This window comes from Topomyia yanbarensis, chromosome 3 (assembly GCF_030247195.1).
Source record: "Topomyia yanbarensis strain Yona2022 chromosome 3, ASM3024719v1, whole genome shotgun sequence".
Lineage (NCBI taxonomy): Eukaryota > Metazoa > Arthropoda > Insecta > Diptera > Culicidae > Topomyia > Topomyia yanbarensis.
Window position 1 is genome coordinate 249,932,211 of NC_080672.1, and position 22,224 is coordinate 249,954,434.

The 22,224-nt window shown below is 37.9% G+C and overlaps 1 protein-coding gene across 1 annotated transcript in view; it reads left to right on the forward strand.

The window, feature by feature from the left end:
• The window catches only part of LOC131688840 (G-protein coupled receptor dmsr-1-like), a 140,415-nt gene extending 118,675 nt beyond the window's left edge, over window positions 1-21,740 (forward strand). Inside the window, exon 5 of the mRNA XM_058973399.1 lies at window positions 21,285-21,740. The gene's annotated coding sequence lies outside the window, so the exon portion shown is untranslated. The remainder of the gene's footprint in view (window positions 1-21,284) is intronic.
• The last annotated feature ends 484 nt before the right edge of the window (window positions 21,741-22,224 follow it).

Below are 22,224 nucleotides of genomic sequence, written 5' to 3' on the forward strand. Positions count from 1 at the left end.
CAGATTATTTTTTATACCTAAGTAACAATTAGTATTATGTAATCGTTTTTAATAATTTATTCAATTAATGTAATTTATTTTGAAGTAGAAAAAGATTTTGTTCTCATTTACGCTGATTTGTACTTTTTATTTTTTTATTTTTTTTTGTTTTTCAAAATAATTACTTGCAAGTATAATTTGCACACAGTAACTGCTGTAATAATAACGTTTCGTGTTACCAATGTATTGCTGGTAATTGGACCATGACTTTGGGGGTATTATGGGCTTTTCGTTTGCATGGGGTGTCCGTACTGTTAACAACGTGCAAGATTTTGATTCAAATTTCAAAATTTTAAAAATATAGATCATCTAATTCTCACATATTTTCAATAAACTTTGTTCTTCAGTTTCTCCATTGTCTTTTCACTGTTTCTTTCGTTACAAAGTACGCACAAAACAGAGCATATAAGGACAAAGTCATTTTTCTCATTCGTTTCAACGTACTGATTGGTACTGTCATTTTCGATAATCATTTTACTTTGCATAAAATAAAAATAAAAGCAATTTTCATCATAAAATACAATTAGCATGCTGTAAAATCGTGAAATATACAATCCTATCAAGCATTAACCTTCCACCACCACCGCTAGACTGGAATCCCTGAGAACCAATCAGCAACAAACAAAAATCAATACGAGTGCATTTCATTTCCACAGCACCAATATTGCAAATTTTATATTCTTTTGGACCATCCATAGATCACGTGCTCAATTTAGGTTTTACGATAAATCTCTCGTTAGTGACTGAGGAAAGAGAGGGGGAGTGTAAGTGACTTTTCATTATGACAATATTTTTTCTGAAAAAATATGATTCTTTTGTTAAATTACATCTTCGGCAGAATCCATATAGCTTATATATTGACTTAATTGTCAGAGTGTTAACCATTTTTGATCAATAATTTAAAACTGAATTTAGTAGTTTGCCAGTCGTACAGATGGAATGATTAGTTGGATTGGCTGAAACATCTGTCTACCGGGTTATTGGTCCTTTGAAACCAACAAACTCGAAGCCTCTTTTAAGGCGTTACGACCTAATAGAAAAATCGAAATTCTCTGCATGAACATTGTGGAAAAAAGAAGAGTTAAAGGAGAAGATGTCCACGAAGAGGATGAAACTGAAAAGTTGTAGATTTTTCTGTCCGCGTGTTATATGAACGGCCCCTTTCACCAATAAAAGTAAAGTGGAGAAATTAAGGAAATAGTTGGGTTTCGTATTTACATTTACGCTTTTCGAAAGATATTTCATTCGTTTTTGCAACTGACTGGTGGCACTGAAAATCCAATTGCATTTTCATCAGTTTCGTCCTATTTCCGATTCGAAGATAATTTCTCATATACCAACAAACAAAGTCAATACCGTCGTTGTAGGTTTCTTCGGGTATGTGCTTTTCGTAATAAAGATAGTGCTTCTGCTTTAAATTTACTCCTCCAACGGTACTCCATAATTATGCGAAATTTGCGAGCGTACTCGATGAAATGAGGTTATAACGTTCATCAGAATTTATGTTTGGCTGAAAAGATTGCTCATTTCGCGTTTCACACATAACATATTTTGCCCTACCGTTGCTACAAAAGTAGGTAATCACCATCGATCAAAACGTTCTACATATATTATTATTTATTAGTGAGCAGTAGAGTCATCGATTTTATAGACAATTACCAATTGTGTGAAACATTAATTTTTAATCAATAGGTACACATTGCTTGTTTTAGCTAAGGTAGTGGTTGTATTAGTTAAATATTATTTATTTTTCAGGCAAATTTTTTAATGCGTTTATTCATTAACATTTCTGCGTTGATTCGAAGTAACTGGCCGAGAAGCTCCAGGAGTGTCCACAATAGGTATTTACTGGCTTGCGTGTGTCTGGAGATGCGGTTGTTAAAATTATTACATTGTTATTATTTAGCTATCTGGTGTGATTAATATATTGGTGAAATACGTCGCTTTACACAATTATAAAGTCGTCGGTTTTTTCTCAACCTCAACATATTGCCCTGTAGGCAATATAGCTTTATAACCATAGAGCTATTATAGGGGAAAGCTCATTAGACATATGTCACCATTCATCAATCTCAATTTGGTATTTCATTCATGTACGTTGCACACCGCATATGTTGCAACACAATGGGGTAACGATATAATATGGTAGCAAAGTTATATACGTACGTGCATTATATTCGTTTTCGCAATATCTGTGTATTAAAAGATATTTAAAAATCAATATAGAACTCATAGTATTGCCAGAATCGAAGTGTAACAACTATAAAGATTGGTCACCAGTTAAATTAACTTTAGGATAGACTAATAATAAATCAGCAATTCGATCATCATGCGACAAGATAGGGTAGACGAGCCCTCATCCATTTTATTAAGCAGGATGTCACACTATTTTGTTGATAACCCGGCTTTCAGTTATTGGAATGTGCTCTCGAAGCCCGAAATTGAACTGTTTTGGGAATGACATTGCAAAGTATCTACTGAATACATTTAGAACTTATAATTTCAAATTTGAATACCAAAAAAAACATTGGCGACTTTGAAACGTCATTGGTGCTGAAACTGTGGCCGAGTAAGACTTTTCATAAAAGTATTGGCCCGATTTCAATATTTATTTTTAATTATTCAGTAAACATACCGCTATGTTTTCCTATGACAAATTTGTTTAGTTTGCAAGTTGTAAAATTTAAGCAACGATTTGTCAAACTTTTTAATTTTTACGTTTCTTTGTGACATATTAGAGATTATAAAAATGAACAAAATAAAAAAAAAACAGCGGCATGTTTTACTGAATAACAAAAATTATTGAAATCTGACCAATACTTTTATGAAAATTCCTACTCAGCAGCAGTTTCAACATGAATATAATCAATGACGTTTAAAGATCGCCAATGTTTTGGCCTTTTACATTTAGACAGGTTATACAAAAGCTCCAAAACACCACTTTTCTAACCGAGGTCCGGGTGCCGAAGACCCCGATCAGAATGAAATAACAAGACTATAACAGAACACAATTTCTGTAACACATTGCGTAATAAATTAGGTCTCGTTAGTAGTTAAAATAACAGAAATTTATAACAACGCGAGATATAAATTTGAAATATACCTGTTATGTGTTTCTGTGTGTTTCTATTCGATTCGCTGAGATCGTAAATTTTTTTCCAAGAAACAGTGGCGTAGTCAAGGGATGGGGGAGGGGTTGGTTTGTTAAAACCCCCTCCAAATCAAACTTAATTGAATTGAAGATAAATGTTGACTAGTTCAATTAAATATTTAAATAATAATTTTGGAAGTTCCTTAGTGATGATCCTATAGTGGAAAAATCATGTAAATATCAAGCCAAATACCTGAATGAAAACACCGACAAAGAAACTTAAGAAAAATCAAGTGGTGAGTCGCTTAGAACAATGTGCCATACACACTATATTAGCAACGAAAACACGATATAATAATAGTATCCACAGTAATACACAATCATTTCACTCGTTATCACATGTGTAGCACAAACTAAAAACAGTCAACAAAGTGTAACTAAATGATCACAGCAAGTTTTTGATTTGCTGAACACCATGGTACATCGTGGTACATTGCGGCACATCAGGGCACAAGCTATCACGCTGTTTGTTAGCAAGCACAACTCGACTTGTACTAAGCGACTAACCCCTTGAGAAAAATGGTATTTTTTGTTTGCCTCTATCTGGTCAGTATCGGGATTTATGAGCATTAATTTTTTTATGTTATCAATTATAAGAATAGCCACTAAGTATGATTGTAAATAACGAAAATTTAAAAATTTGTCAAGTTAGTTGCTATTTATGATACATAGTTTTAAAACCATCAGCTTTGGAGATTTAGTATCTGCAAAGAATGTTACAACGTAAAACGTTACACCTTCTGAACAAAATATTTTGTTGATTTATTCTCCCACATAGATGTATTGACAGTCCAAAAACTCAGTTCTGGACTTGCTGTCTTCAGCAAAGTTTCCGAGAATGTTGTTAAAAATAACTTGGCTGAAGACATGAATGCTCCATGTGTTCAAGATATAGAGATATGTTTGGGTGTTGTAACGACTGGATACGGGAATTTCAACAGGTGTTTACGGCTTTCTCAGTCGGTAATATTTAGGCAAACGATTGGTTTTATAAATTGCCCGACGTTTCGGCCGTTTTTGATGGCCTTTTTCAAGGGAAACTGGAATTTTTATTATGTCAGAGAGTTAAAAAATAAATGCAAATACACAAGACAACAAAATACAAAAGAAGATATGAAAACATAAAACATGTAGCGCATTGGGAACTCACTTTAACTTAATCGTTTTTGTTGTAATCGTTGATTGCCAACGGTCGGATGTCGGGTGGTATTGCACGGATTTCTGTGGCTGAATGGTGATTTTGTGCGAGAAAAACCATTTAGTAGCACAACGGGTCATGGAGCTCTGGATCTACACGATTCGAATTTAGCGTTTGGTTTGTTGATGATGAGCCAACAGTAGAGGTGTGTGTATTGGATATTCATCGTGAGCCAAAAGAAGTGTCAATTTTTGAGTCAAGGTGTGGGGTTCTGTTTCTGCGAGTGTTGGTCGTTTTGAGAGTGTGTAGAATGCCTACGTAAATCGTGTTGAGTCCGTCTACGTCGGTGCGATGGTTCACAGTGTTAGCTGTGTTTGTGATGTGGCACCTATTCCTATTCTTGAAATGTGCGTTGCACTTTTGATCAGAATAGCAAATTGTCGCCCTTGCTCATTCTTCTCGTTTACAAACTGTTGGCACCCACCGTCAAACCAGTCATTTCCACCATTCGAAGCTCTCGTACCAAGTACGGCCTAGACAGTGCTACCTTTGGCGGTTTGTATATTGCTCCAGTCATTCCCGAGAGTAGCCGCGCCTAGCTGCTCTTCTGTTTATAGCGCTGTGTTTAGCTACTGTGCATATTCCTCGGTATCACGATAGTCTCAAAAGTGCTCACTGGTGAGCCTCGGCGTCCGTGCTCGACGAGTATTCTACACTGTCAGCAGTTTTGACCGTATGAGGATAGCTACTAGGTAGACATCCAAATCAAGATTCGAACGGTATGCAAGCATTTATGACGTCGGAGAAGAATTTTCTGTTGATAGGAACTATCAACTATTCGGTTCTCATTTTGTTGATTAGGTGATTTCCAGGTGGTCTTGTGGATACCTTTGCGGCGAATGAAGCTGCTTCGGACTACCATTCCTCGGAAGGCTGTGAAGTTAACACTTCATTGATCGTTGTCATTGATAAAGGTGTGCAGACTGTCTGGTGCGATCACCAGTTTATACAATGCCTCCCGGCCTATCTGGACATTGATAATGGCGTAGTTGTAGAAATGGCCGTTGATCCCCACTACACAAATCCTTTCGCTGATCGCCTGCCACTTGTTCACGCGTTGTCGCATCTCACCCAGCTCGGTTGTTGTGCCGTCGCTCGATGCCCGCTTTTATACACCTTTTATCCCGCTAATCAAAATTCATACAATGCTACGACTTCGAAGTTGTGAGTGTTCAGCTTGTCGTTTTCTTCTTGATCGTTCGTGACGTGGTGTTTTTAGGCAACTTATTGGGCTAACCTCCTGATGCGTAATCTGCCTCCCCACATAGCTGACACCAGCGACAGATATTTAGTTCTGCCTGCGGTAGGGTTATTGCGCTCATGCTCGCTTACATGTTCTCATTTCGCTAATACTGCAGAAGGTTGTAGTACCCAGTCGATGCCGGCCTACAGATTAAATTTCGATAAACATATGATTAGGAGTTTTTTGGACGGCTGTCTCAGTCTTGTTACAAGCAAAACGAAAATTTGTTTATTGCCCGACGTTTCGGCCTTTGGTTTAGGCCTTTTTCAAGGGAAACTACATTTATTGAAAGAAAGAGGTCGTTAATAAAACTAGACATAAAACATAAAAGCATTTTGACGGATGACATTGTGAACACAAACTTACTAAGGTCTATCGTTTTTTGTTATAATGTCGCTGTCCGACAATGCGGTGTCTGGTTGTGGTTTCTACGCAAGCATTCTCTCTATGGTTGATTTGAAAGATTTTTAATCGGGAAGAATTATATTATTTTCTAGTCCGATTTACTGTTCAGTGTAAAACAAAAATTCAATTCGTTTTCGATATTGCTGCATGTCACTACTGCACTGAATGATGGCTTGAATACAAAATGGTTATCGACGTAGGAAAAGCTCGCAATATTTATATTGGCCCAAAAGTATCCGGCAGGGAAGCTTTTGTGGTTCTTGTATTTGTAGCGTTGGAATGACTTTTTCGTCTACATCTACTATTGCTCTTGGATCTGGTGGTATGCAAAATGCCAGCGTATGCGGTGTTTAGGTTCTGGACGTCGGTGCGATAGTTGACGGTGTTGGGTGTGTTGGTGATGTGGCACATCTCTAACAGTGGTAAAGCTGAAGTCCGAAAGGTGCGATTAATGATCGTAGTTTTGTCCAGGGCAAAGCTGTGGCCCTGACTGATGGTGTGTTGGATTAGTGCTGTTTTTTCTCCTAGTCTGGTTATTTCTTCTTCAGCGTATTGGGATGGGTTATCAATCAAATTAGAGTACTTTTTGATATTGGATCTGTGACCGCTTAGTCGTATTTGTAGTTTGTTCTTTGTCATCCCTATATACGTCATGTTATACTCCGAACATGGGATGCTGTATATGACGTTAGACTGTTGTAATGGATGTATGGGATCTTTCATCTGCTTTAGTAGACATTTTGTTGTTTTGATTGGTCTGTAAGCAAACTTTACTGTGGGAAAATCCGACCGAAGAGATGATGTGATGATGTTACTGAGAGCTGGAACAAACGGTAGTGATCTGTACATAGTTGGAGTTACTACATTGGTCGTCTGTAATGATGTGTGGTTTTCGGTTGTTGGATTTGGAACTGTAGCGAGTGTTAAGGAATCAAGGATGTTTGTTTTGCGATTTTCTTCCTGTGAAGCGGCGATTTGTGTGGAACATAGGCGCTGAAGAGTGATGTTTTGTTGCTGTGTTGAAAGTTTGTCACTGACTCTGGTGATTAGTCGGTTAATGAGCGATGTTGGATAGTTATTCTGCCGGAGATGTTGGTATATGGTGTGTTTTTGTCGATCGATTGATTTGTTGGTAGTCAGCATAATAACTCTCTTGATGAAATTGGTGGCTACGTTGATTTTGGTGGATGTTGGGTGGAGCGAGTGAAAGTTTAATAGTCTTCCTGAAGCGATTGGTTTAGAGTACCATTGGGTGGTTATGGATTAATCCGGATTCCGTATGAGTAGGGTGTCGAGAAAGGGTAGTCGTCTATCTGATTCTTCTTCGATTGTGAATTGGATGTTATCGTTATAGCTATTAAATATATCTAGCGTGTACTGTACTTGTTTTTTTGGTAGTGCCAAGAGTAAATCATCGACATACTTTCGTATGACTGGGATCGAAAACGGAAGACGGTTGATAACAGTATTTAAGAGATTTTCCATGATCAGATCGGCCAGTATCGGTGATAGGGGGCTACCCATGGCGGTTCCAAACGTCTGTAGAAAGTATTTTCCCCGGAACTGAAAATAACTGTTGTTCAAGCAAAATTCTACGATTTCCAGGAATAGATCTAGGTTGATGTTGGTAACTGTTTTAATATCGGGCCAATGATTGATGATATCGTGTATGACAAGGTCCTTTGGTATGTTCGTAAACAAGACTGAGACAGCCGTCCAAAAAACTCCAAGAATTATAATTCCAGTCGTTCGAAAACAAAACCCCATATGATTAGGGCTCAAAAACCAATTGTCAAAATTCCGGACGAACCATTTATCGCCCAGCACAACTTTTTATATTCATTTCGTTTATTTGATAGGCACAAATGGGTTAGCTTGGCGGTGCCAAATTCTCTTGTTTTTATATTTTGGATATCTTAAAACTAGAAGGTTACAATGTTGAAATATTTTTTTTTAAAGAAGAAAAAAAATTACAGCTATCTTAAGACTGGAAATAAGATTATATATACAAGAGAGGGGCAAAAGCAGCACAGCTTTTGATAGCAAACGAACGAGAAAATTATGCACAATGGAGAACAATTTTGGCAAAAACTATTTTTTTCCATTAAGGAGAAAATTGTCTAAAACCATCTTGAAGAGCACAAATCGGAATCTGACACTAACTTAGTTAACGGAAATGACTAGGGGTTTGCTCAAGAGCACAAATTTGGTCTCCGTTTTTGGAGCTAGCGTCAATCCAGCGCTAGCTTAGTCCGTTAACTAAGTTAGTGTCGGATTCTAATGAGACGTAGTCGAAACGCAAATCCATAACTAAAAGAGAAAAATTTCTCCTCCGCTGGCTGTTATGCCCCGTACTTTGGTAATAACGGTTTCCCCAGAGTTTTTCCGCAAAGTAAATTGACATTTGGTTTTTGAGCCCTAATCATATGTTTGTCGAGAAATGTTATCAATAGAAGTGCTAACAATTTCGAAAGATCTACGATTCTCGTCAAAGCGGGTCCAAACAAATTTTCTGGCTACGCCACTAGAGCTGAGTGATTCATCACACAAAAAAAACTCTTTCTTCATATTCTTCGCCTGTTCTCGAGGATGACTAATATAACTAGGGTTCATCGCGGTGCGGATGTGGGCGGTAAATGGATTGTTCGCACCGCAACCGCAAAAAAATAATAAAACCGCACCGCTTACCGCAACCGCACTTTATTTACCGCACTGCACCGCGCGGTAATGCGGTAAAATTTTTATATTTTTAAAAATAGTGTTGAAAAATTGTTCATTTGTGTAAGCATATATAATAAAATGTTATTCTTATTCATACGGAATTTAACTTTAAGAGACTCCTCAGAATGTAATGTTTATGAAAAAATCAACTTTTGCATTTTCTATTAACAAAATTCTCTAATAGGGATTTGTTTTAGATCCATGAAACTTCAGCCTCGTTTTTCTCAGTTCGAGCTCAATGTCACTTAGGTCCTTTTGAATAAGTACTCTTCAAAAGGATGATTTTCGCATTTACGTAGGAAAAACCACCTTTCATTCTTAAGGGAATTTCACAAAAAAATTAAAGTCGAAATACCAGTACTTCTATATAGTAGCAAGCATATATTCCAATACAGAGAAATAAAAACATATTGTATTTCATCAATAAGAACGACGCCATATGTGACAAAAAAAATTGCTCTATACATTACATCTAATCAGGAGTCCGGTCTCAACCGGTACAGAATTATTGAACATTAGAAAAACTGCAAAAAATGTATGATTTGTAGCATACAGCAGATATGATTTTTAAAAAAACCTATTTTAATCCACCTAGCGGTGCAATTGTGCCTTTCTCAATCATGAATCACGAGAATGTGTGCGTTGTTTATATTCATTAAAAACTTTTAAATGAATATATTACATTTTATTATTATACATCACATGACAACTATATACAGGAAAATAAATCATTATTCGAGTTCTAAAATTTTGAAAAAGCAAAAACAGCCACAGAAATATCGAACTGAAAAACCTATTTTAATCCACCTAGCGGTGCAATTGTGCCTTTCTCAATCATGAATCACGAGAATGTGTGCGTTGTTTATATTCATTAAAAACTTTTAAATGCATATATTACAATTTATTATTATACATCACATGACAACTATATACAGGAAAATATCATTATTCGAGTTCTAAAATTTTGAAAAAGAAAAAACAGCCATGGTAATATTGAACTGAAAAAAGGTGCGAAATCGGCAAAGTCCCAAAAGGTCGATTTTTATAAAAAAAAAAATTTTCGAGATAACATAAAATCTCGACGTTTCATGCATTTTAAAGATGTTTGGCATCAAAAATACGAATTCGATTTCTGAAATTTGAGTTCCGGCTAATATGGGAATTTCATATGTGACCGGACGATTTAGTCTATATTTCCGGACCCATATAAGCGATCAGTACGAAATTTTATAGACATCTATGGGGATATTATAGGATGTTAGTGACCTAATACTACAAATCGAAGCAGTTGTGGTCATATTTTGGAAAAATTTTCACCTTTATATGTACATTCATTGCAGAATTTATTAAAATCGACATTTTCTGCGTGTTCGTACTTATCACCCTGTAATTCCGGAACCGGAAGTCGGATCCATTAGAAATTCAATAGCAGCCTATGGGAACGTTGCACCTTTCATTTGAGACTAAGTTTGTCAAAATCGGTTCAGCCATCTATGAGAAAAATGAGTGAAATTTTTGGTCACATACACACACACATACACACACACATACATACATACACACATACATATACACACACACAGACATTTGCCGAACTCGACGAACTGAATCGAATGGTATATGTCACTCGGCCCTCCGGGCCTCCGTTAAAAAGTCGGTTTTCAGAGCAATTGCAATACCTTTCTATTGAGAAAGGCAAAAAGGTGCGAAATCGGCAGTCCCAAAAAGTCGATTTTTATAAAAAAAATTTTTTTCGAAATAACATAAAATCTCGACGTTTCATGCATTTTAAAGATGTTTGGCATCAAAAATACGAATTCGATTTCTGAAATTTCATGAGGTCCCCCCTTTGAAAAAAAATTTGAGTTCCGGCTTATATGGGAATTTCATATGTGACCGGACGATTTAGTCTATATTTCCGGAACCATACAAGCGATCCGTGCGAAATTTTACAGACATCTGTGGGGATAATATAGCTATCATTTGGGACTAAGTTTGTGAAAATTGGCCCAACCATTTCCGGGAAACTGATGTGAGTTCGTAAATTTTGAAAGATGGCCGCTTTTCCCGGGCACTTCCGGAACCGTCTATGGTGGTTAATGTAGTCAACGAAAGTTTGGTTGGCCGTCGGTGACCTAGAACAGCAAATTTAAGTTGTTTGAGAGACATTTTAGCGAAATTTTTACCTTTTTTGCTTTCATCGGAGTGTCGGTTTGAATCACAATTTGCTATGTGATCGCACGCCACAACCTGTAACTCCGGAACCGGAAGTCGGATCGGGATGAAATTAAATAGCCATTTACGGGGACGCAATACCTTTCATTTGAGGCCAAGTTTAGTCGAATCGGTCTAGCCATCTCCGAGAAACCGATGTGACTGTTATTCTGAATTTAGATACTTCCGTCGGGGCTTCCGGAACCGAGGATGGTGGCCAATGTGGCCAAATAGACTTTGAATGGATGTTAGTGACCTAATACTACAAATCGAAGCAGTTGTGGTCACATTTTGGAAAATGTTTCACCTTTATACATTCATTGCAGAATTTATTAAAATCGACATTTTCTGCGTGTTCGTACTTATCACCCTGTAATTCCGGAACCGGAAGTCGGATCCATTAGAAATTCAATAGCAGCCTATGGGAACGTTGCACCTTTCATTTGAGACTAAGTTTGTCAAAATCGGTTCAGCCATCTCTGAGAAAAATGAGTGACATTTTTGGTCACATACACACACACATACACACACATACATACATACACACATACACACACACACACAGACATTTGCCGAACTCGACGAACTGAATAGAATGGTATATGTCACTCGGCCCTCCGGGCCTCCGTTAAAAAGTCGGTTTTCAGAGCAATTGCAATACGTTTCTATTGAGAAAAGCAAAAAGGTGCGAAATCGGCAAAGTCCCAAAAAGTCGATTTTTATAAAAAAAAATTTTTCGAGATAACATAAAATCTCGACGTTTCATGCATTTTAAAGATGTTTGGCATCAAAAATACGAATTCGATTTCTGAAATTTGAGTTCCGGCTAATATGGGAATTTCATATGTGACCGGACGATTTAGTCTATATTTCCGGACCTATATAAGCGATCAGTACGAAATTTTATAGACATCTATGGGGATATTATAGCTATCATTTGGGACTAAGTTTGTGAAAATTGGCCCAACCATTTCCGAGAAACTGATGTGAGTTCGTAAATTTTGAAAGATGGCCGCTTTTCCCGGGCACTTCCGGAACCGTCTATGGTGGTTAATGTAGTCAACGAAAGTTTGGTTGGCCGTCGGTGACCTAGAACAGCAAATTTAAGTTGTTTGAGAGACATTTTAGCGAAATTTTTACCTTTTTTGCTTTCATCGGAGTATCGGTTTGAATCACAATTTGCTATGTGATCGCACGCCACAACCTGTAACTCCGGAACCGGAAGTCGGATCGGGATGAAATTAAATAGCCATTTACGGGGACGCAATACCTTTCATTTGAGCCATGTTTAGTCGAATCGGTCTAGCCATCTCCGAGAAACCGATGTGACTGTTATTCTGAATTTAGATACTTCCGTCGGGGCTTCCGGAACTGAGGATGGTGGCCAATGTGGCCAAATAGACTTTGAATGGATGTTAGTGACCTAATACTACAAATCGAAGCAGTTGTGGTCATATTTTGGTAAAAATTTCACCTTTATATGTACATTCATTGCAGAATTTATTAAAATCGACATTTTCTGCGTGTTCGTACTTATCACCCTGTAATTCCGGAACCGGAAGTCGGATCCATTAGAAATTCAATAGCAGCCTATGGGAACGTTGCACCTTTCATTTGAGACTAAGTTTGTCAAAATCGGTTCAGCCATCTCTGAGAAAAATGAGTGACATTTTTGATCACATACACACACACATACACACACACATACATACATACACACATACATACACACACAGACATTTGCCGAACTCGACGAACTGAATCGAATGGTATTTGTCACTCGGCCCTCCGGGCCTCCGTTAAAAAGTCGGTTTTCAGAGCAATTGCAATACCTTTCTATTGATAAAGGCAAAAAGGTGCGAAATCGGCAGTCCCAAAAAGTCGATTTTTATAAAAAAAAATTTTTTCGAGATAACATAAAATCTCGACGTTTCATGCATTTTAAAGATGTTTGGCATCAAAAATACGAATTCGATTTCTGAAATTTCATGAGGTCCCCCCTTTGAAAAAAAATTTGAGTTCCGGCTTATATGGGAATTTCATATGTGACCGGACGGTTTAGTCTATATTTCCGGAACCATATAAGCGATCCGTACGAAATTTTATAGACATCTATGGAGATATTAAAGCTATCATTTGGGACTAAGTTTGTGAAAATTGGCCCAACCATTTCCGGGAAACTGATGTGAGTTCGTAAATTTTGAAAGATGGCCGCTTTTCCCGGGCACTTCCGGAACCGTCTATGGTGGTTAATGTAGTCAACGAAAGTTTGGTTGGCCGTCGGTGACCTAGAACAGCAAATTTAAGTTGTTTGAGAGACATTTTAGCGAAATTTTTACCTTTTTGCCTTTCTCAATAGAAAGGTATTGCAATTGCTCTGAAAACCGACTTTTTAACGGAGGCCCGGAGGGCCGAGTGACATATACCATTCGATTCAGTTCGTCGAGTTCGGCAAATGTCTGTGTGTGTGTATGTATGTGTGTATGTATGTATGTGTGTGTGTATGTGTGTGTGTATGTGACCAAAAATGTCACTCATTTTTCTCAGAGATGGCTGAACCGATTTTGACAAACTTAGTCTCAAATGAAAGGTGCAACGTTCCCATAGGCTGCTATTGAATTTCTGATGGATCCGACTTCCGGTTCCGGAATTACAGGGTGATAAGTACGAACACGCAGAAAATGTCGATTTTAATAAATTCTGCAATGAATGTATAAAGGTGAAAAATTTTCCAAAATATGACCACAACTGCTTCGATTTGTAGTATTAGGTCACTAACATCCATTCAAAGTCTATTTGGCCACATTGGCCACCATCCTCGGTTCCGGAAGCCCCGGCGGAAGTATCTAAATTCAGAATAACAGTCACATCGGTTTCTCGGAGATGGCTAGACCGATTCGACTAAACTTGGCCTCAAATGAAAGGTATTGCGTTCCCGTAAATGGCTATTTAATTTCATCCCGATCCGACTTCCGGTTCCGGAGTTACAGGTTGTGGCGTGCGATCACATAGCAAATTGTGATTCAAACCGATACTCCGATGAAAGCAAAAAAGGTAAAAATTTCGCTAAAATGTCTCTCAAACAACTTAAATTTGCTGTTCTAGGTCACCGACGGCCAACCAAACTTTCGTTGACTACCTTAACCACCATAGACGGTTCCGGAAGTGCCCGGGAAAAGCGGCCATCTTTCAAAATTTACGAACTCACATCAGTTTCCCGGAAATGGTTGGGCCAATTTTCACAAACTTAGTCCCAAATGATAGCTATAATATCCCCATAGATGTCTATAAAATTTCGTACGGATCGCTTTTATGGTTCCGGAAATATAGACTAAACCGTCCGGTCACATATGAAATTCCCATATAAGCCGGAACTCAAATTTTTTTTCAAAGGGGGGACATCATGAAATTTCAGAAATCGAATTCGTATTTTTGATGCCAAACATCTTTAAAATGCATGAAACGTCGAGATTTTATGTTATCTCGAAAAATTTTTTTTTATAAAAATCGACTTTTTGGGACTTTGCCGATTTCGCACCTTTTTGCCTTTCTCAATAGAAAGGTATTGCAATTGCTCTGAAAACCGACTTTTTAACGGAGGCCCGGAGGGCCGAGTGACATATACCATTCGATTCAGTTCGTCGAGTTAGGCAAATGTCTGTGTGTGTATGTATGTGTGTATGTATGTATGTGTGTGTATGTGACCAAAAATGTCACTCATTTTTCTCAGAGATGGCTGAACCGATTTTGACAAACTTAGTCTCAAATGAAAGGTGCAACGTTCCCATAGGCTGCTATTGAATTTCTAATGGATCCGACTTCCGGTTCCGGAATTACAGGGTGATAAGTACGAACACGCAGAAAATGTCGATTTTAATAAATTCTGCAATGAATGTATAAAGGTGAAAAATTTTCCAAAATATGACCACAACTGCTTCGATTTGTAGTATTAGGTCACTAACATCCATTCAAAGTCTATTTGGCCACATTGGCCACCATCCTCGGTTCCGGAAGCCCCGGCTGAAGTATCTAAATTCAGAATAACAGTCACATCGGTTTCTCGGAGATGGCTAGACCGATTCGACTAAACTTGGCCTCAAATGAAAGGTATTGCGTCCCCGTAAATGGCTATTCAATTTCATCCCGATCCGACTTCCGGTTCCGGAGTTACAGGTTGTGGCGTGCGATCACATAGCAAATTGTGATTCAAACCGATACTCCGATGAAAGCAAAAAAGGTAAAAATTTCGCTAAAATGTCTCTCAAACAACTTAAATTTGCTGTTCTAGGTCACCGACGGCCAACCAAACTTTCGTTGACTACATTAACCACCATAGACGGTTCCGGAAGTGCCCGGGAAAAGCGGCCATCTTTCAAAATTTACGAACTCACATCAGTTTCCCGGAAATGGTTGGGCCAATTTTCACAAACTTAGTCCCAAATGATAGCTATAATATCCCCATAGATGTCTATAAAATTTCGTACGGATCGCTTATATGGTTCCGGAAATATAGACTAAACCGTCCGGTCACATATGAAATTTCCATATAAGCCGGAACTCAAATTTTTTTTCAAAGGGGGGACCAGATGTGGATGTTAGTGACCTAATACTACAAATCGAAGCAGTTGTGGTCACATTTTGGAAAATTTTTCACCTTTATACATTCATTGCAGAATTTATTAAAATCGACATTTTCTGCGTGTTCGTACTTATCACCCTGTAATTCCGGAACCGGAAGTCGGATCCATTAGAAATTCAATAGCAGCCTATGGGAACGTTGCACCTTTCATTTGAGACTAAGTTTGTCAAAATCGGTTCAGCCATCTCTGAGAAAAATGAGTGACATTTTTGGTCACATACACACACACATACATACATACACACATACATACACACACACAGACATTTGCCGAACTCGACGAACTGAATCGAATGGTATATGTCACTCGGCCCTCCGAGCCTCCGTTAAAAAGTCGGTTTTCAGAGCAATTGCAATACGTTTCTATTGAGAAAGGCAAAAAGGTGCGAAATCGGCAAAGTCCCAAAAAGTCGATTTTTATAAAAAAAAATTTTTCGAGATAACATAAAATCTCGACGTTTCATGCATTTTTAAGATGTTTGGCATCAAAAATACGAATACGATTTCTGAAATTTCATGGGGTCCTTTGAAAAAAAAAAATGAGTTCCGGCTTATATGGGAATTTCATATGTGACCGGACGATTTAGTCTATATTTCCGGACCCATATAAGCGATCCGTACGAAATTTTATAGACATCTGTGGGGATATTATAGCTATCATTTGGGACTAAGTTTGTGAAAATCGGCCCAACCGTTTCAGGGAAACTGATGTGAGTTCGTAAATTTTGAAAGATGGCCGCTTTTCCCGGGCACTTCCGGAACCGTCTATGGTGGTCAATGTAGTCAACGAATGTTTGGTTGGCCGTCGGTGACCTAGAAGAGCAAATTTAAGTTGTTTGAGAGACATTTTAGCGAAATTTTTACCTTTTTTGCTTTCATCGGAGTATCGGTTTGAATCACAATTTGCTATGTGATCGCACGCCACAACCTGTAACTCCGGAACCGGAAGTCGGATCGGGATGAAATTAAATAGCCATTTACGGGGACGCAATACCTTTCATTTGAGGCCAAGCTTAGTCGAATCGGTCTAGCCATCTCTGAGAAACCGATGTGACTGTTATTCTGAATTTAGATACTTCCACCGGGGCTTCCGGAACCGATGATGGTGGCCAATGTGGCCAAATAGACTTTGAATGGATGTTAGTGACCTAATACTACAAATCGAAGCAGTTGTGGTCATATTTTGGAAAAAAATTCACCTTTATACATTCATTGCAGAATTTATTAAAATCGACATTTTCTGCGTGTTCGTACTCATCACCCTGTAATTCCGGAACCGGAAGTCGGATCCATTAGAAATTCAATAGCAGCCTATGGGAACGTTGCACCTTTCATTTGAGACAAAGTTTGTCAAAATCGGTTCAGCCATCTCTGAGAAAAATGAGTGACATTTTTGGTCACATACACACACACACATACGCACATACACACACACATACATACATACACACATACATATACACACAGACATTTGCCGAACTCGACGAACTGAATCGAATGGTATATGTCACTCGGCCCTCCGGGCCTCCGTTAAAAAGTCGGTTTTCAGAGCAATTGCAATACCTTTCTATTGAGAAAGGCAATAGGGGGTTTTACGGACAAAATATCCCAAAACTCTAACTTTCGCATTCTTCAAGAAACAGATGTATTCTCATTCAAAAACTATGATTGTTCCCTTTAAAAATGTATGAAGTGTAATTTTCTAAAGGCTAGTTCGAAAATTCTAGCATTTAATGTATTTTCTTCTAATATTTTCCCAAAGAGCCAATGGCAAAAACTTCAATTGAAGTGAATGGGAGTCAAACTATGTGGTATTTGGCAAAAAAAAACTTCAATAAAGCTACAAAATAGTCTTAACTGAAAAATATTAGGACTTAATTTGGTAGAAAATTATAGTAAATTTGAATGGAAGTACGCGAAAAAAGTTATGTAGCATACTTTTTGAGAAAGAGTCCAATAAAATTGACTGCAGAAATATTCACATTGAATTTACACAGCAACCAAAGAAGATAGAAATACGATGTTGATGAACGAATGATAGGATAATCATCCTAATTTGGACCCCTCCTTATTTTGGACGCTTTCATACATTTGTATACTTTTCTGCCAATTACTCCAAATTCGTTTGGTTCGATGAAGATAATTATATTCTTCGGGTTGTGTTTAAGTCCCAGCATAATTAGTTCATCACTAATTCCTTTAAATTACTCAAAATTCGTAGTTGAAAAATTGATATCGAAAACGATTAATAATTCCACGATTTTCAACAGAAATCGAGGGAAGTTAAGTTAATTACCGCAACCGCGACGAACCCTAAATATAACTATTCTTAAATCAACCTTCTCCTTCATCGATTCCGTCTTACAAAATTCATTTGTGGTGAACTGAATCTCTCTACTTAAACAAACTTAATTAAATATTTAGCGACATTGCAATATTTTATGGATTTCGTTGCAACGCTTGGTTAAGATACTTTTCTTGTTAATTGTAAATCAATCATAGTAATTCACTTTGGCAAACATTTTCGAAACTGTTTTTCGCCAGATATGGATCACATCAGTAAACGATCAAGTAAACTTCACGCCGAACCATACATTCATCATATTTTAACCTAACCTAACGCGATATTCCCCAAACAATAAGCAATGAAAAATGAAAACAATAATCCAAATGACGGAAGCAATTTGCAATATGATGCATTTATTGTCGAACCACAGGATGTCAAATTGTGGAAAAAACAATAAGACACATTTATGGTTCTCATTTATGTGGTTAGTGCTACTTTCCAATTTGGTCACCAGTGTAATTAATAACGTTTCAAAAACCAAGACAGTCGTAAGGGGGCTCCGCCTTCCGTTTGATGCAAAGTCAATTTGACGGTGCATATTGCTCGAACATACCTGGTACATTTTTTTTCTAAGTTTCCGGCAATAAAAAAAAATTTGCATTAAATTTATGCAAATAGTTGAAACCAACCTGGTCTTACTTTAGTGAGAATGAGCTCACCGAGGCATACTTCAGATTTGCACACATACCACTCATTCTCAGGTAATGATCGTTCCAGCAACATCGATAGCGCCCAGAATTTGGTTTACGACCAGAACTGGGTAAATTTGTTTACGTTGAGGGCAGAATGAATCAAACGAAGATTTTTTTGCTTGAATGAGAAAAACCAGGACAAATCAAGAATTTCCCTCGAAGTTCCATGACACCAGGACAGCCTTTTTTTTACAATGGAGAAGACCTTTACGTCCTAGCTCAGTACACGTGCTATTGGTAGGGTCCAATCTACCACACGGGATGCACTGGGGGCGTGTCGGACTCGAATGGTGACCAGCCATTAATACCGACTAAACTCCATTGGGCTCCGCCATCATTCTTCCCAGGAACTACCTCTCGGTATTACTTCTGGGGGGATGGCTGTACTAAATGTACTCATTCACTCTCACTCACGCGTTCATACGTCCCGTATGAGGCTTACTTGGGTGCTCTCTCAATCGCACTTTGATTCACTCTCAAACACTCCCACATGAGGCTGACTTTTGTGCTCACCTTTTTCGTTCCTTGCGAGGCTGACTTGTGTGCTCACCTTACTCATTCCTTGCTAGGCTTACTTTTGTGCTCGCCCTTAACATGCCGTGTGAGACTGACTTGGATGCTCACCCTTTCACTCCTCTGCCACGCCATGAGGTATCGATAGCTAAGTCCCAACATAATACGCTACACACCAAAAAATAAGGAAATTTAAACGACATGTAAATCAATACGAATGTAAACATGCAACGATTGAATCAAAAATTTGATTGAAAATTACGTTAAAATCAATTGGAGCAGCAAACAGCATACAATTTTACACTTTCATTCGTGTAATATTACATGCCATTCATTTTACAGCCTTATTCGAGTAAAAATACATTGAAGTGCATTGGTTTTCCGTTTAAAGAAACGGTAATTTTCAATCCACGTGTAAAATTATAACAAAATCCGTTGAAGAAAGCACGACAAGTTGTGCGTATTTGTGGTGGAACTTAATTTTACATTTATATTCATGCTCCAAATATGTGCATGAAAATAACCTTAAAATTACAAAAAATATTTTTTTCTGTGTACGACCCTCCCGTCTTGGCATGAGGCAGTCCAACCAGGACAGTCTGTTAGAAACCAGGGCGTCTGGTCACGCTATTTATGATGAATGTAGCAAATCATGAAATGCCAATGTTAATAAATGAGAAAGACAAATGTACACTACTGGGTGAATTAAAACAAGTTTTTCTTGTCTTCAATTGAAATTTAAATGTCAAAAAAGTGCTTGTTTCGTACTCAAGTGGCTTTGTATTCTAAAACATCATCCCAAGCACTCAAAATCAAATGGAAAGAGTTGTATAAAATACGCAATCAATCAAACCCTGATAGAAATATTAAATCAGTGTACTGAAACATTGTGGGCCATGCATATTTCATGCGCTTGGCATCAATCCTGTCCGCTGATAAAATGTTCAATATTCAATGTTTTCAAATCAATTCATGTCACTGCCGTCCTAAAAAGTAACTTCAAGCATAGCTAGGGTTGCCACCTCTTGAGAGGCTTTGACCCGGAGATTTTCACTGACATGGGGGGTGGTGGATTTTCAGTGGAACTAGACAGAAATTGAAATCAAAACGATTGCTCGGCATTTTAGAGCACTTTATACGTTTTTTATTACTAAGTTAAAGTAAAGCTGTAATTTAATCTGGTGTAGTATTTAACTTCCCCGACTAAGTGCCACGAATACAAAAGCATCTGCTACTCTCGCTGTGGAGGACAAGTCGAACGAGCATTGCTCTCCTCCACAACTAACAGGAAAAAGCGAGCAAAGGAGGTAGGGCAGCAGCATCACACAGGAAGCACTATGCGGTGTCGATTATTCATCACCAGAGGTCCCAACTAGGGGCAAAACTCACCTCCCTAGCCAACTGTTACGAATCGCTGGAACAACAACACCGGAAGAACTCGTTTGATGTTGACCTAGCCAGTTCGATCATAACAAATTTACAATACCTTGGTGCAGCTCCAGCTCCACTAATAGTGAATTGATTTGGTAAAATTGCAGCAAAATAAATTTTTTACACCATTTTGAGCGACTTAGTGGGATGTAACATTTCAATTGTAGTATATAGTGAAATATTACTTTCCTTAATTTGTAGTAAATTTGATTTCTTTTTCATTTTCATTTCTTTGTGAAAGAAATCAGACATATTTGGTAAACTTATCTTCGCCTTCTTGAAACGAAGGGTTAGTCAGGCAAAATAAATCTGAACCAGAGTAATAGTTAACTTAGACTTTTTAAATATTTTGTAATGAATAAAAATTGAAATTATGCGTCTTCCCACCAAACCCGGAGAAATTTATATAAAACCCGGAGGCCCGGAGATCGTTCCCGAAAAGCGGAGTCTCCGGGTCAAACCTGGAGGGGTGGCAACCCTAAGCATAGCAACAGAATCAAATTATCAACATAAAACCAATTTACTCTGGAGAGGTATTGTTGTAGTTGACCGTTTCGAAACCAGTGTAACATCAGTCTATGATATTTCCCGAAACTAAGGCATTGTCCACACTAAAATCTATTCAAACTTCAATCATTACCTCCTGCTTTCTTAAATCAAGATATACTAATAGAATTATTTCACATTTCAGATTGTATAAACACCAAACAAACACAGAACAACCGACGAGATGCAGAATAAACACAAAGTCCGCAATTAATCCGATCTAACACTACCTCCGATTCAAGCAACGATGTTTTCTGCGATAATATTTCGAGTGAGGAAATCCCTTGGCTTCATCCGTCCCATAAATCTGGGTGACGGGCCTGAGTGTAAATAATCTTGACACTTGTTTAGCAAGAAAGTCATGGCAGTAGTAATACGAGCCTCACTTGTTGCCATCGGTTAACCTTTGCTTGTTGTAAAATTAGTGTGGTGTGACGATGAATGAATCTGATTACAGTTCATGAATAGCTAATATTTGGAACCAAAGGATTTCTAACAAATACAAAATTACTTGTTGTGATGACAGTGGTAAATTAGTGAATATTAGACTTACTATTTATTTAATTTTACAATGAAAATGTACAAACCAAATAAATGTTTAAAACCGATTGAAAAATTTTGTATTTTATAGTTATATTCAGCAGTTCATGAGGATTCATAAGAGGTATACAAAAATTTCAACTTTTGGTCAAATAAAAATTTTCCTTCTGTTCACATGGATATTTCCGTACTAAATACCCGATTTAATCTACTTAGCAGAGATTTCTTAAACACATCACAGTTGGCTCGCTGCCCACCTCCTCCGTCAAACCCGCTTCAGATCTCTCTCTATCACACCCCCTCAGACCACCATCCCATCATACCACCCACAGACTCACTACTCTCTTTTTCCCATCGCCTTCACTCACCAGGTATCCCAAGATAAGCTGGGTGGTGTTGGTTGTGCGTTGTGAGTTTTTCATCCCCCTCACACACCCACTTCACATGCCCAAATAAGTTAGTAAGATGACAACATTGAACTAATCATACGTCTCCCAACCTTTGAACGGGACGGATCGTTATATTTCACAGTGGTTTTCGGTGTG